This window comes from Rhinatrema bivittatum, chromosome 1 (genome assembly GCF_901001135.1).
Source record: "Rhinatrema bivittatum chromosome 1, aRhiBiv1.1, whole genome shotgun sequence".
NCBI classification, from domain to species: domain Eukaryota; kingdom Metazoa; phylum Chordata; class Amphibia; order Gymnophiona; family Rhinatrematidae; genus Rhinatrema; species Rhinatrema bivittatum.
Window position 1 is genome coordinate 100,174,949 of NC_042615.1, and position 13,953 is coordinate 100,188,901.

At 44.0% G+C, this 13,953-nt stretch overlaps 1 long non-coding RNA gene across 4 annotated transcripts in view; it reads left to right on the forward strand.

Annotated features, from left to right (window-relative positions):
* The window catches only part of LOC115077629, a 68,095-nt gene that overhangs the window by 37,747 nt on the left and 16,395 nt on the right, over nt 1-13,953 (forward strand). For all 4 annotated transcript variants that reach the window (XR_003852977.1, XR_003852984.1, XR_003852982.1 and 1 more), the window contains exon 5: nt 357-470. This is a non-coding gene — a long non-coding RNA (uncharacterized LOC115077629). The remainder of the gene's footprint in view (nt 1-356; nt 471-13,953) is intronic.

Consider the following 13,953-nt stretch of genomic DNA (forward strand, 5'->3'; position numbering starts at 1 on the left):
TTCTATTTATCATTTGATTACAATATATGTTTAAATAAATTTGACAATCCAATTATATAACAGAATAAATCTAGTTCAGAAATGCATTTAGGAAGAGTATGGCAGAATCTGTGACAATAATGATTCTTTCTAGATTTTCATGAATTTCTCTCTCCCTGACTACTTGTTTTTTTAAATATAGCACTTTTTCCCTAATCCCATTCCCCCTTTCACTGCAATCCTTCTTTCCCTATTGACATTTGTGTTTCTTAATGAGGTGCTTAAAGATCTCAGAGTCAGCATGCCCAGCCCTTCTTATCGATCCAAGAATGAGGTGAGTGAAGGAATAATTTACTTTTTGTTTTTATATTTTTAAGGTAACTGTATTATGGAAGGGGCTTGAATGAACAGTAGCTAGGGTTGAAGCCTTGACTGAAACTATTGTGCCTAAATGTTCAACTGGTGTACATTCAACATTCTTTGTGTGTAAGGTAAGATTTCAAAAGAGAGACCTTGAAACCAATAAATATTTTCTCTACCTCATGCTTCTGCCCTTTATGAATTTGAGTATATTGTATGTTGCAGAAGTTAGACTCCTATTACAGTGTCCATTCAATGAGAGTAGCCCAGTTCCAAGCAGGATGGTACACTTTCTGTTGCAAATAATTTTGGATGCTGACGTCATGTGTGATGGATTGGGGATGGCTGTACAAGTAGCCGGATTCAGCCATACCACAAACAGCTTCCGAAGTATGCCTCAAATCTAACCATAAAAATGAGTTATGGGCCCAGGCAATGCAAAAGAAAATAAAATCAAAATGGATAAAAATATTCTACTGGAAAAGCTGAATGGGATAAACTCCCAAACACAAAAAAAAAATACAAACAGTGTTGTGGTTCTGGCCACGAGCGTCGCGACCAGACCCTTACCTCCGTGCTCCTGGACCTGCTCCCGCTTCTCGAGACCTGGTTTGCGGCCTGTCTGGTAGCGTCCCCGCGGGGGCTGCGCCGCCAGGAAGCTTCCCATGGATGCCCTGCTGCTAGGCGCTCGCGCGCGTCACTTGGGCGCTTTTCTAGGCCGTTTCCCGCCAGTGGTGACTTCGCCCAGTTCCTGACGTCAGACGCCGCGGCCTTGATAAGCCAGCCGTGGACACTCAGTCTTTGCCTTGCAACGGGTTTACCTTCTGGTTTCCTGTTGCGTCGTGCCCCGGAGTGAGCTGCCTTGGTACTCGCTCCATTCCTGCTACAGTACCTGCTTGGTTCCTGTTTGCCTGCTACAGTACCTGCTTGGTTCCTGCCTGCTTGCTACAGTTCCTGCCTGGTTCCAGTACCCGAGTCTTGCTATAGTTCCTGCCTGGTTCCAGTACCCGAGTCCTGTTACAGTACCTGTCTACTGTTCTAGTCTGGTTCCAGTTCTCAGTCCTGATCAACAACCCGCCTAAGTCCCAGCGGCCAGGCCCCTACGGGCTCCTCCCGGGGGTAGCTTCGGCTTCCAAGGGTGAAGCCGCCTAAGTCCCAGCAGCTGGGCTCCTACGGGCTCCTCCCGGGGGAGTACCAGCTTCCAGGGTGAAGAGCACCTCTACATCCTGCCTGAACATCTGCCTCCCGGCCTGCCACATACTAGAGACATTGAACACCTTTCTCAGTCTCCTGCAGGTCGGCCCAAGGGTCCACTAAATTGAGACTCCATAACAGATTGCAAGGCCATGGACTCAGCGGATGCGCCTGTCCCCTTGGACCTGCCAGGGTTGGCCCAGCAGCTGCAGTATCAACAACAGTACCTCGAGGTCCTTACTGGTTCGGTAGGGGAGTTATCAGCCCGATTGGATGCCAGGGCCTCGTCCGCCCCAGAACCAGCACCCGAGGGTCAAGACTCTTCAGTGACTCAGCTGCCGGGACCCTCTCATTACGCTGGTGATTTAAGGACCTGCCGCGGCTTTCTGAACCAATGTTTTATACGGTTCTTTCTGTTGCCTCGGCAGTTCCCCTCGGATGCGGTGAAAGTGGCGTATATCCTGTCTCTGCTTGATGGGAAAGTCTTAATATGGGCTTCTCCCCTTTGGGAAAACAATGATCCCTCGCTAACGAACTTACAACTGTTCATCTCGAACTTCCGACAGGCCTTTGAGCCTGCCCGAGTAGCTACGGCTACATCTGATCTGCTGCAACTCCATCAGGGGGCTCGCTCCTTGGCAGATTATGCTATGGAATTCCGGACTTTAGCCCAAGAAGTACGTTGGCAGGATGGTAGTCTTAAGGCCATCTTCTTGGAGGGCCTCTCCAGATGCATAAAGGATGAGATTGTTGCCCGAGATCTGCCGGAGGACCTCAACGCCTTGATAGAGATGGCTGCCCGTATTGACCGCCGCCTACAACAACGGGCCAAGGAGCAGCACTCCTCTCGCCACAGTCCTGCTTCTGTGTCGGCGAGACCCGCGTCTTCTCCTAAGACTTCTCGTCCAGATGTTCCCACCTGCGAACCCATGCAGCTGGGTCAGGCCCCGCTCTCTGCTGAAGAGAGGCAACGTCGCCGTTCGTTGATGTTGTGTTTGTATTGTGGCCAGAAGGGCCACTTCTTGGCACGCTGCCAGGAGCATGCGGAAAACACCAAAGCCTAGGAGGTCGGGAGGAGCTCCTCCTAGGCTGTGCTACAGCTCCTCAATGTACGTGCCTGTTACCCTGGAATACCCTGGAGGGTCCATTGAGACGATTGCGTTCCTGGATTCTGGAGCCGGAGGTAATTTCATCCTGCAGGACTTAGTCTCCCAGTTGCGAATTCCTACGCATAGACAGGAGGTCCCGTTACGAATTACTTCCATCCAGGGGACCCTCCTTCCAGGACCTGTGCTGATGTCCACGGCACCCATTACTGTCCGCACCGGGGCGATCCATTCGGAGGAGATAGCCTTCCTAGTGTTGGATAAGGCTGTCCACCCTGTGGTGCTAGGGTTGCCGTGGTTACAGAAGCACTCGCCCACGATTCAGTGGGATACCCTACAGATTGTCAAGTGGAGCCCTTTCTGCCTAGCTAACTGTATGAAAGTGCCTAGGGCTCCCACACTCCCATTGATGCACTCTGTCCTAGATCCTCCTGCACCGTATGAGGACTTCATGGATGTTTTTTCCAAGACCAAGGCGGAGATCCTTCCCAGCATCGTCCATATGACTGCGCTATAGACCTGTTACCTGGAACTATGCCCCCCCCCCCCCGAGGAAGGGTGTATCCCTTATTATTACCTGAAACCCGGGCCATGTCCGAGTATATTTCAGAGAATCTGGCTAAGGGGTTTATTCGCCTGTCCAAGTCGCCTGCAGAGGCAGGCTTCTTCTTTGTCAGCAAGAAGGACAGCTCGCTGAGACCGTGTATAAACTATCGAGGCCTAAATTCCATTACCAAGTGGGATCGTTACCCGCTCCCGCAAATCCCGGAGCTCCTCGATAGGCTCCAGGGAGCGAAGATTTTCACAAAGTTGGACTTACGAGGTGCTTACAACTTAGTCAGAATTCGTCCTGGAGACGAGTGGAAAACCGCTTTTAATACCAGAGACGGGCATTACGAGTATCTCGTGATGCCTTTCGGCTTATGTAATGCCCCGTCGGTGTTCCAGCACCTTATGAATGAGGTGTTGCGGGACCTTCTGAACACCTGCGTAATCGTCTACCTCGACGATGTGCTAGTCTACTCCCAGGACCTGCCTTCACATCGTCAGCATGTCCGTCAAGTGCTCCAAATACTTAGGGAGCATGGTCTGAACGTGAAACTTGAAAAATGTAGTTTCGAGAAGACGTCCCTGCCGTTCCTGGGCTACATAATCTCTGCAACAGGCTTTCAAATGGATTCTGAGAAAGTGGCGTCAATTAAGAATTGGTCCCGACCGAGGGGCCTCAAAGCGTTGCAACGCTTCCTCGGCTTTTCCAATTTCTACCGTCACTTTATTCCTAACTATTCCCGTATTGTGGCTCCGTTGACTGCCCTCACCCGAAAGGGGGCCAACACGGTGGATTGGCCTGTTCCCACCTATCAAGCCTTCGAGGCCCTCAAGGAAGCGTTCTTGTTAGACACCTGCCTTCGTCATCCAGACCCCAGCCGGCCCTTTGTGGTGGAAGTCGATGCCTCCATTGTGGCCGTGGGGGCCGTGCTGAGCCAGTACTCTGATTCTGGACAATTGTTACCCTGTTCATATTTCTCGAAGAAATTCTAGCTGGCGGAGAGCAATTACTGTGTTGGTGATAAAGAGTTGCTAGCCGTGAAACTTGCCCTGGAGGAATGGAGACCGTGGTTGGAGGGAGCCAACCATCCGCTTACGATTTACACCGACCACAAAAACTTAGCATTCTTGAAGCAAGCGCAACGCCTGAACCCAAGGCAAGCCCGGTAGTCGTTGTTTTTTGATCAGTTCGACTTTATGCTACCGACCCGGCTCTAAAAATGTTCGAGCCGACGTGCTCTCGCACTCCTCTGAGGTCGAAGATACTCCTGACACTCCCCAGTTCTACTGTTCTAGTCTGGTTCCAGTTCTCAGTCCTGATCAACAACCCGCCTAAGTCCCAGCGGCCGGGCCCCTATGGGCTCCTCCAGGGGGAGTACCAGCTTCCAGGGTGAAGAGCACCTCTACGTCCTGCCTGAACATCTGCCTCCCGGCCTGCCACATACTAGAGACATTGAACATCTTTCCCAGACTCCTGCAGGTCGGCCCAAGGGTCCACTAAATTGAGACTCCATAACAAACATTAAAGAAAAGCAAGGTAAGGAAACTCATATAAAGAAGGATTTTTTTTTTTAAGTTGTGGAGATAATTTGCTAAACAGAAGCTTGCATAGAAAAGATTTTCTGTAAACAAATTGAAAGTGAAAGTAAATAAAAAATGCCTGAAGATGCTACAATCAAATTGAAATGCTGAATTTCAGCAATTATCTAATCTGGAGATTTAAGATGATGATTCTTCTCAAAATTATGGGAATTTAGACAGTCATAGAATATGATCCATCTGATATGACACCTGAACATGAAAAATTCCTGTAAGAAAAATGATCAGGATGCCATGAATATAATGTTCAAATATTAAGCAGTTAAACAAGTTATGTTATTAACCAGATTGGCAAAAGGCAACCAGCAAGGCTTCAAATAGGCTAAAAAAAGACCTATACTTGAAAAAAAATACTGAATACATTTTTTCAAATGGGAGAAAGAAGGCACTGCTACTACTTACATACTACTTACATACAGTGTGTGAAATCATTAAAGGCTGGGCTTTAAAACCCCAGCATGCGTAAATCCCGGGGTTTATGCGCATGGCTGGGCCTTACACGCGCCGGGCCAATTTTCAAACGGGCTCGGCCACGCGTGTAAATGCCAGGGCCTCAAAAGGGGGTGGTCCGGGGGGAAGGAGCGGGGCTGTCCGGGACAGCGCCATTCCTCGCTCTCCTGGAGCCTTGCGTGCCGGCCGGCTGCTGGCGTGCACAAGTTTCTTCAGATCGGGCCCTGAAGTAACTTGCTAAACAAATGGTAAACAAAATTAAAAAAGGGTTTTAGAGATTGGGGAGGACAGGAGAAGGGGAAGGGAGATTAGGGTAGAGGGTAGGAAAGTTCCCTCTTAGTCCGCTCCTAAATTAGAGTGGACTGGGAGGAAACTGGGGGAGCCTCGATCTCGTCGGCACGTGATTTTGCATATGTTTTCCCCACCCTTGCATGCGCCGCTGACACATACACATTTGTCAACACTGTCTGGTTTCTATTCCCCTAATCTTTCCCTTTTGCGCACGTCCTGTCTTCACAGATTATTTTTGGTCGTACTCAGAGGCGTAGTCTTACATTCTTTTCCTGTTGTTCACTTTCTTCGCTCAGACTTGATTTGCTGAGTTCACATATTTCTTCTGCAGCTTTTGCAGTTCCAGCTACTTGGGTCACACATAGGTTTGTTCACTTCGACCTTTCCCCCAGTGCCATAGTCAACCATAATCAACATATCCTCCCTTGAGCCAGGACTCGCTCCTGGCTCACCATGAATATATTATGTACGCTCTTGAGCCGTTCTTCGGTATCTGCAAACCTCGTCTTACACTTACTCTAATTCCACCCTCATAACTATACTCACTTGCCACTTACCTTCTATGTAAACACTATAATGGACGAAAAATGATGTGTGTGGAACAACATGGACTTTTCTATTCTATTTCTATTCTATTATTGTTTCTACTGTTAAATTGTCATAAGTTGCAGGTGGAACTGGAGCCATAATCGCATAATGTGCTTCCTGGTGACTCACATGAGTGGTTATGGCTGGAGACATACATTTGTGAAACATGTTAATTAAGCTTGGAATACATTGTATAAAAGAACAGAGCGTAATAAAAACTCCAATAATCAATAATGCATACTGAAAAAACATTCTAACCCATCCCGTTGGGAATATAGACCATATACTGTTCCACATCTCTGGCCAAGCATTGATCTTAATACTCTCTGCATATTTCCTTAGTCGTGTTATTTGTTCATTAATAGCTAGTGAATTGTCTGTCAAATTAAAACAACGTGCAGATTATAAAATCCGCCACATAATTTTTCATGTTCAGCTGTCATATCAGATGGATCATGCGGCCCATGTATTTTATAACATGCGCACACCAGTGCACGCATGTTATAAAATTGGCATGTCCATATTTTAAAATCTACTCTTAAGTGAATAAGTTCTGCAATTTAGAGGACATCCAATTGAAAAGGCAGAAATTTCATCACTTGCCATTCAAGGAGGATACTATGGAGTATTGACTCTGGGAGCTGCGACACCTCTCCGGCCCTCTTGGGATCCTACCCTCTTTCCAAAACCCAAATAATAATAGCACACTACACATTCTTTTTGGTGTAAATTGGCCGCAGCTTTTATTAACATACAGAATACGAATTCAGCATCATAACAATTCACCCCTCCACCCGGGCCAATCCTTGGTCTTGCTGCTCGGCAAGGGGGCCCTACCTGCGGGCATGGCCCCGCCCCTTTTACCAACAACCTTTTCAAATCCCACAGCTGACCTATGTCTAATAATTCTCTATTGGCCCGGGTACCCGCCTTTCCAGCTGCGACATACCTACAAGCAATTATCCCCGCATCCCTATAATGATCTTCCCTGCTTTATTTGTTCCTTGGAATGGGTGGGTGGGATGTCTTCTCCCTTGGGAATTCCAGGGCAAAAGGGGGCCGGCTGCGGCGCGAAACGCCATTTAAATGGCCCGGGCCGACGTCATCAGGCCAGCCGTGTCGGCCCCCGATGACGTCAGCCCGCTGGGAGCACCCCCCATGCGGCCTGATGCGTCTGATGTCATTGGGACACACCGGGGGCGCCCCGATGACGCCAGACCCACCCCGTCCTCGAAATGCCGGAGCGCTCTGAGGCCGGGCTTCCCCAATGGCGCTGGCTTGCACCCGTCGCTGTGCCTCCGGGCCCACGGCCCCAGGTAAGCCGTGGGTCCTGGCATTCGCTGCAGGCCCACCCGTACTATGGAGCACTCAGATGTTTTAATGTGTGCAATATTTTTTATTTATTTGATTTTTACTCCACCTTTCAGATACTTCAAAGTGAGTTACATTCAAGTACTATAAGTATCTCCTTGTCATGAAGGGCTCACAATCAAAAGTTTGTCATTTACTTCTGCAAGAAGAGCACCAAAAAAAGTATTTTTCCACTACAGAAACATCATATAGTGCATGCAGAGTGTGGAGAAACTTCAGAGAAAGTGATAGACAGAAAATATAATGCTATCAACTGCAAGAAATGTGGACGTTTGAAAGGGATTTCTATTTTCCACCCAAGGGAAATAAAAATCCTCAAAATTCATAAGGAACTTAATATTTTTAAGCAATGAAAGGGATAAAAGAAAAAATAATCAGAGAGCAAAAATAGCCAGAGTCATCTAATGATAAGAATGCCACTGGATCCAAGAAATAATATACATGCCATGTAAAAACAGCCAGAGAGATAAAGAGACAATTGATAATAAAGAGCCCTTTTCAGTAGAATAATGTGAAAATACTACAGTGCAGGACAGATCTGTAACAATGGCAGATGGCACATCAAAAGAAGCAGTGGAAGTAGAACCCTGGGGTTTATGCGTGGGGGCCGATTTAAAATCTACCCGTATGTGTTTAATCAATCAATCAATAAATAAATAAATTCAAGAAAAATATTTAAGGCAATTTCTAAGGAACAAAGCAAAAACCCACTGGAACTAATGCACCTAGATTTATGTGGACGCATGCCAGTGGTGGTAGGTGGTATATATTTTTCATCAGATATTATTGCAGCCGGAAGTTGAATGTATTTTCCCTTAAGCACAAAGATAAAGTCTCAAATATTTTCATTGACTATGTAAGCTATTCAGAACACCAAACAGGGGTGTAGGGTGACTGCTAAAGTTGGTAGTGCATCATAAAATGTGCTGCTGCCATGTGACCAACTGTCTGAGCTGCCTCCCCAGCTTGACATCATCGATAAAGTCCAGGCCCAAAATATCTTTTAACACGCTAACAAGCGCGACGTCAGGCTCTGGGAGATAGTTCAGAGTGTTGGCAGCCCAGAGCAGGAGCAGAACTGTTCTTTATCAGTAACTGGTGCCGGTAGACAGGAACGGTTAATGGCAATTTGCTGCCTGAAGGGAAGGATGGGATAGGATGAGATCTCCCTTAAGGCTCTTGGTAAGGTACCTGAAAGGGATACACTCTGCAAAAGAAAGGCCGGCACCAACTTATCATATAAAAATTATTTTTTTTTTAAATTCTAGTGTCACCTCACTAACAGCCACACAAACACTTTTCACTATCAGAAATTTTTTTAAGTAACACAAAACCCTTCAAGAACGGCACTCATACCCTATATAGAAAACCTGCCAAAGCATAACAAATTCCCAGGACTCCAACAGTAGTACTACCAATAGTACCAGGAAGAGGTAGTACTGAACATCTTACTATAGGCTCTAGAACAGTAACGCCAGACATTACATGCCAGCAGAATCCCTCACCTCAGTTACACACACAGAAGACAAACTGACCCTTACTTAATATAAAATAAGGGACCACAAATTAAAAACAGAAAAATGCAGACAAAACCTGAAATGGAAACCCCAAGAAGCCCAATTATGCATGCAGAACTCCAAAGAAAATGAAACAGAAATGCATTTCCTCCCAAACTGAGCAAAATGCAAAGATAAAGAAATGCATATTTCTAAACCTGAAATATTCCACTCTAAAAATATTTTCTGACTTTCTTGTCTGCAATTTTACTTTTGTGATTGAGTTGGTCTTGGACTCTTGTCTTCTCCGTTCCACATTCCATTTCTTCTGTCCTCTTGTCTACTTTCCTCCCTTCCCTACATCTGTCTCAGATATTGATTCTTCCTTTCATCTTTTTCTCTGTTTATCTCTTCCATCCATTCATAATTAAATTTACCCCCTCTTCTCCTCTCTCTAACCATCCAGTCCTCAGTCTCCCTCTTTTCATTTCTCACCTATCTACTAGTTTTCCATCTCCTACCCCCCAACTACCCCAGCCTCCCATTTTCAGTCTCTCATTCCTTTTCCAGCATCCTATTCCCCTTTGTCTTTCACCCATTCTCTAGTCCCCCATTTCTACCACCCTCTGTACTCACCCTATCTTCATCTACCTTCCTGTGCTCTTATCCCCTCACCAGCCCCTGCATATTCCCTGGCCTCCAGCTCATTTTTCTGTCTGGAATTCATTGCTGGAGGATGTAATAAAAGCAGATGGCATAGTTGGGTTTAATGAAGGTTTGAACAAGGCCATAAACTGTTATTAACTAGATAGATTTGGGGAAAGGCAAAGTCATTACTTATCCCTGGTCATAAACAGTATGGAATTAATTTACTATTTTGGATCCTGCCATATATTTGTGACCTGATCCAGTATGGCAGTTCTTATATTCTTAAGAACATAAGAACATAAGAAATTGCCATGCTGGGTCAGACCAAGGGTCCATCAAGCCCAGCATCCTGTTTCCAACAGAGGCCAAACCAGGCCACAAGAACCTTGCAATTACCCAAACACTAAGAAGATCCCATGCTACTGATGCAATTAATAGCAGTGGCTATTCCCTAAGTAAAATTGATTAATAGCCATTAATGGACTTCTCCTCCAAGAACTTATCCAAACCTTTTTCGAACCCAGCTACACTAACTGCACTAACCACATCCTCTGGCAACAAATTCCAGAGATTATTGTGCGTTGAGTGAAAAAGAATTTTCTCCGATTAGTCTTAAATGTGCTACTTGCTGACTTCATGGAATGCCCCCTAGTCCTTCTATTATTCGAAAGTGAAAATAACCGAGTCACATCTACTCGTTCAAGACCTCTCATGATCTTAAAGACCTCTATCATATCCCCCCTCAGCCATCTCTTCTCCAAGCTGAATATCCCTAACCTCTTCAGCCTTTCCTCATAGGGAAGCTGTTCCATCCCCTTTATCATTTTGGTTGCCCTTCTCTGTACCTTCTCCATCGCAACTATATCTTTTTTGAGATGCGGTGACCAGAATTGTACACAGTATTCAAGGTGTGGTCTCACCATGGAGCGATATAGAGGCATTATGACATTTTCCGTTCTATTAACCATTCCCTTCCTAATAATTCCTAACATTCTTTTTGCTTTTTTGACTGCTGCAGCACACTGAGCTGACTATTTTAAAGTATTATCCACTATGATGCCTAGATCTTTTTCCTGGGTGGTAGCTCCTAATATGGAACCTAACATCGTGTAACTACAGCAACGGTTATTTTTCCCTATATGCAACACCTTGCACTTGTCCACATTAAATTTCATCTGCCATTTGGATGCCCAATCTTCAAGTCTTGCAAGGTCCTCCTGCAATGTATCACAGTCTGCTTGTGATTTAACTACTCTGAATAATTTTGTATCATCTGCAAATTTGATAACCTCACTCGTCGTATTCCTTTCCAGATCATTTATAAATATATTGAAAAGCACAGGTCTAAGTACAGATCCCTGAGGCACTCCACTGTTTACCCTTTTCCACTGAGAAAATTGACCATTTAATCCTACTCTCTGTTTCCTGTCTTTTAACCAGCTTGTAATCCATGAAAGGACATCGCCTCCTATCCCATGACTTTTTAGTTTTCGTAGAAGCCTCTCATGAGGGACTTTGTCAAATGCCTTCTGAAAATCCAAATACACTACATCTACCGGTTCACCTTTATCCACATGTTTATTAACCCTTATTAACCCAGACCAGTAAAGAGCAACAAGGGTAAAGGCAAACAACTGTGCTTAGAACATACATATAGCAGATACAACAGTCATAGAAACAATGATGGGCAAACCATCCAATAATATAGTATATTGGCAAGGAGAACAGAAATAAAATAACAGAAGCTCATCACTGGGCCTCAAGATAGCTTTGTATACGACTCCATATTTTAGAGACAGCAAAAGCTCTGTCTGTTTTTCAGCAGTTGCAATTTCATATTTGTGGGTTATACATACAGTATTTCACCAGAAGGTAACATTTAAGAAAGAGCAATCTTTCCAACAACTCAGTATACATTAACATGCAAGGGGTAAAAGAACATTCAGCAAAATGAAATCAGGTCTAGCAAGATAGATAGTTGCTTTTAATATAACAATAGGGAAGGATAGGAAGTAATTTTCCACATCTGTTGCCAAAAAGGTTGTATGTTAGCACAAGAAAATAAGATATTTATTTATTCATTTTAAAATTGTTTATATTCCATCTTTACAACAAACTTTGTCAAAATGGTTTACAAAATAAGATATGATCAAGTGTGCCAATAGCAGAATTACAAAACCAAGAAGACAAGGACACAGAGAAATCTATTTTATGCAGCTTCACAGGAGTCCTAAAAATTCAGTATGAAAGATAATTAGATTGGGTCAGAGAGACAGAAAGGGAGCACCAAATCACTTTCCCCCCAAAATACTCCCATTGCTTATCTATCAGAGTTCCATTTATTTTCCCATATCCTTTCCACCCCTTTAGGAGTATGGACGGTGACACCCTTAAGTTCCTTGTAAAATCCTGCAGCTATAAGCCCATTAGCTAATATAGGTATATAGACTCCTATTATCGTACTCCCAAGCTGGATATGCAATGCTGTAGTTGGAGCTACTGAAAATAACAAAAGGAAGGGAGGTCATGCTTAATCGAGAGTTCCTGAAAAGAGATAACGTGACCATCCCTGTATACATTCTGAAGAGAACTGATATTACGAGACATCCATTCTACCCATTTTATAGATTTTTTTTTCCAATTTGAAAAACAGGTTACCCATAATAAACAACACAAAGATCTATCCCAGTTATGTGTCATGTGTTTCTCCAATAAAGAAAAAGCTTGATGGGTTGAAGACAATATCGGATTAGACCAAATACCAGGAGGAAGAGGAATTGCTGGTAAATAAAACAGAGAAAAAGACACTACTAAGAATTGTTCAAGCTGGAGCCACACTGGCACTGTGTCAGCTGAATTATGTTCAAACCAAAGACAACCCTGGCTCAAAATAAAAGCATCTGGAAAAATAAGTCTGGAAAGTTTACCCCCCTTCCCCCCTCGCTTCCTTGGAAGTCATAATTTCCACATGGCCAATCTGGGAAGTTTCTTTTTCCATAGAAATTCTGATAAAACGCCATCTAGAATCTTATAAAATGCAGGGGGGAACAATATAGGGATCAAACAAAAAAACATTTAAAAATCAAAGGCACTCTGCACAGTTTGATAGATTCTATCCTGCCCCAATATGAAAAGTAAAGAGGACACCAGCAGGTACAAAGTTCCTTTATTTTTGGCAAAAGAGGTTGTAGCTTCAATAGAGGATTCCAACTCTACATTAAATCATATACCCAAATACTTAATTCCTGAAGATGCACATTGAAAAGAGAAAGTGGAGAACATATTTTTACAAGAGGCATGACATCAGACTTATTCAAATTCATTTTATATCCAGAAAATTCACCATAGTAATCTATCAAGTGTGTGCGTGTGTGGGTGGGGTGGGAATATAACAATACATCCTCTGCATAAATGGATAATTTATACTCCATTCCCCCTAATATCAACCCAGAAATGTGAGAAGACTGATGGATAGTAAGGGCCAAAGGTTCCTGAGCTATATTAAAGAGAAGTGGAGAGAGTAGACACCCTTGAGTTCCTTGGCTCAAGGAAAAAGAAGAGGAGAGTTAGTTATTGATATATAAACAAGTTTTGGATTCACTATAAGTATTTTGATCATACAAAGAAATCTAAGTCCAAATCCCATCCATCCCATAATTTGAAATAAATACTCTCATTCTACTCTGTCAATAGCTTTTTCAGGATCCAATGAGAGTACAGGTACAGGGTGATCATATCCAGATGATCTGTCCCCATGGCAGAAAGTGTTACAGCCTGCTATGTAGCCAGAAACTAAGGACAGCATGAGTGAGCATTGGCAGATTTAGAAGTATATAAGGAAGAATAAAAATCTTGAAAACAATTCAGGTTATCCCATTCCTTTGTGAGCAGTTGATTATCCTTTCCATTGAGTACAACCACCCTTTTTTTTTCCTTCTTTCCTAGGTACTTCGCTAAACATCGACCAACATTATTAGTAACTCGTTTTCTACATGAACAATGAATTTCCTGCTCTGTGACTAAGTAGGGTATTGCACTGTTATTTTAACATGTAATTCCATTAACAAGGCAGGAAAATTTTGAGACTTAAAAGCAAGTTTCCAGCTCACTAATTCGAGCCTCTAGGATCCGCAACTCCTCATTTTGCTGTTTAGTATGGGTGGGAGTAAACAGCAGTAATGGAACCTCTGATTGTAGCTTTAAAGGCATCCCATTTTATCACATAGTGCATAAGGGTCATTACAATTAAAATAATCTTCTATAACTGTATTCATCATTATCATGAACACAGGATTACCCCAAAGAGATTGTTGCCAGTGTGA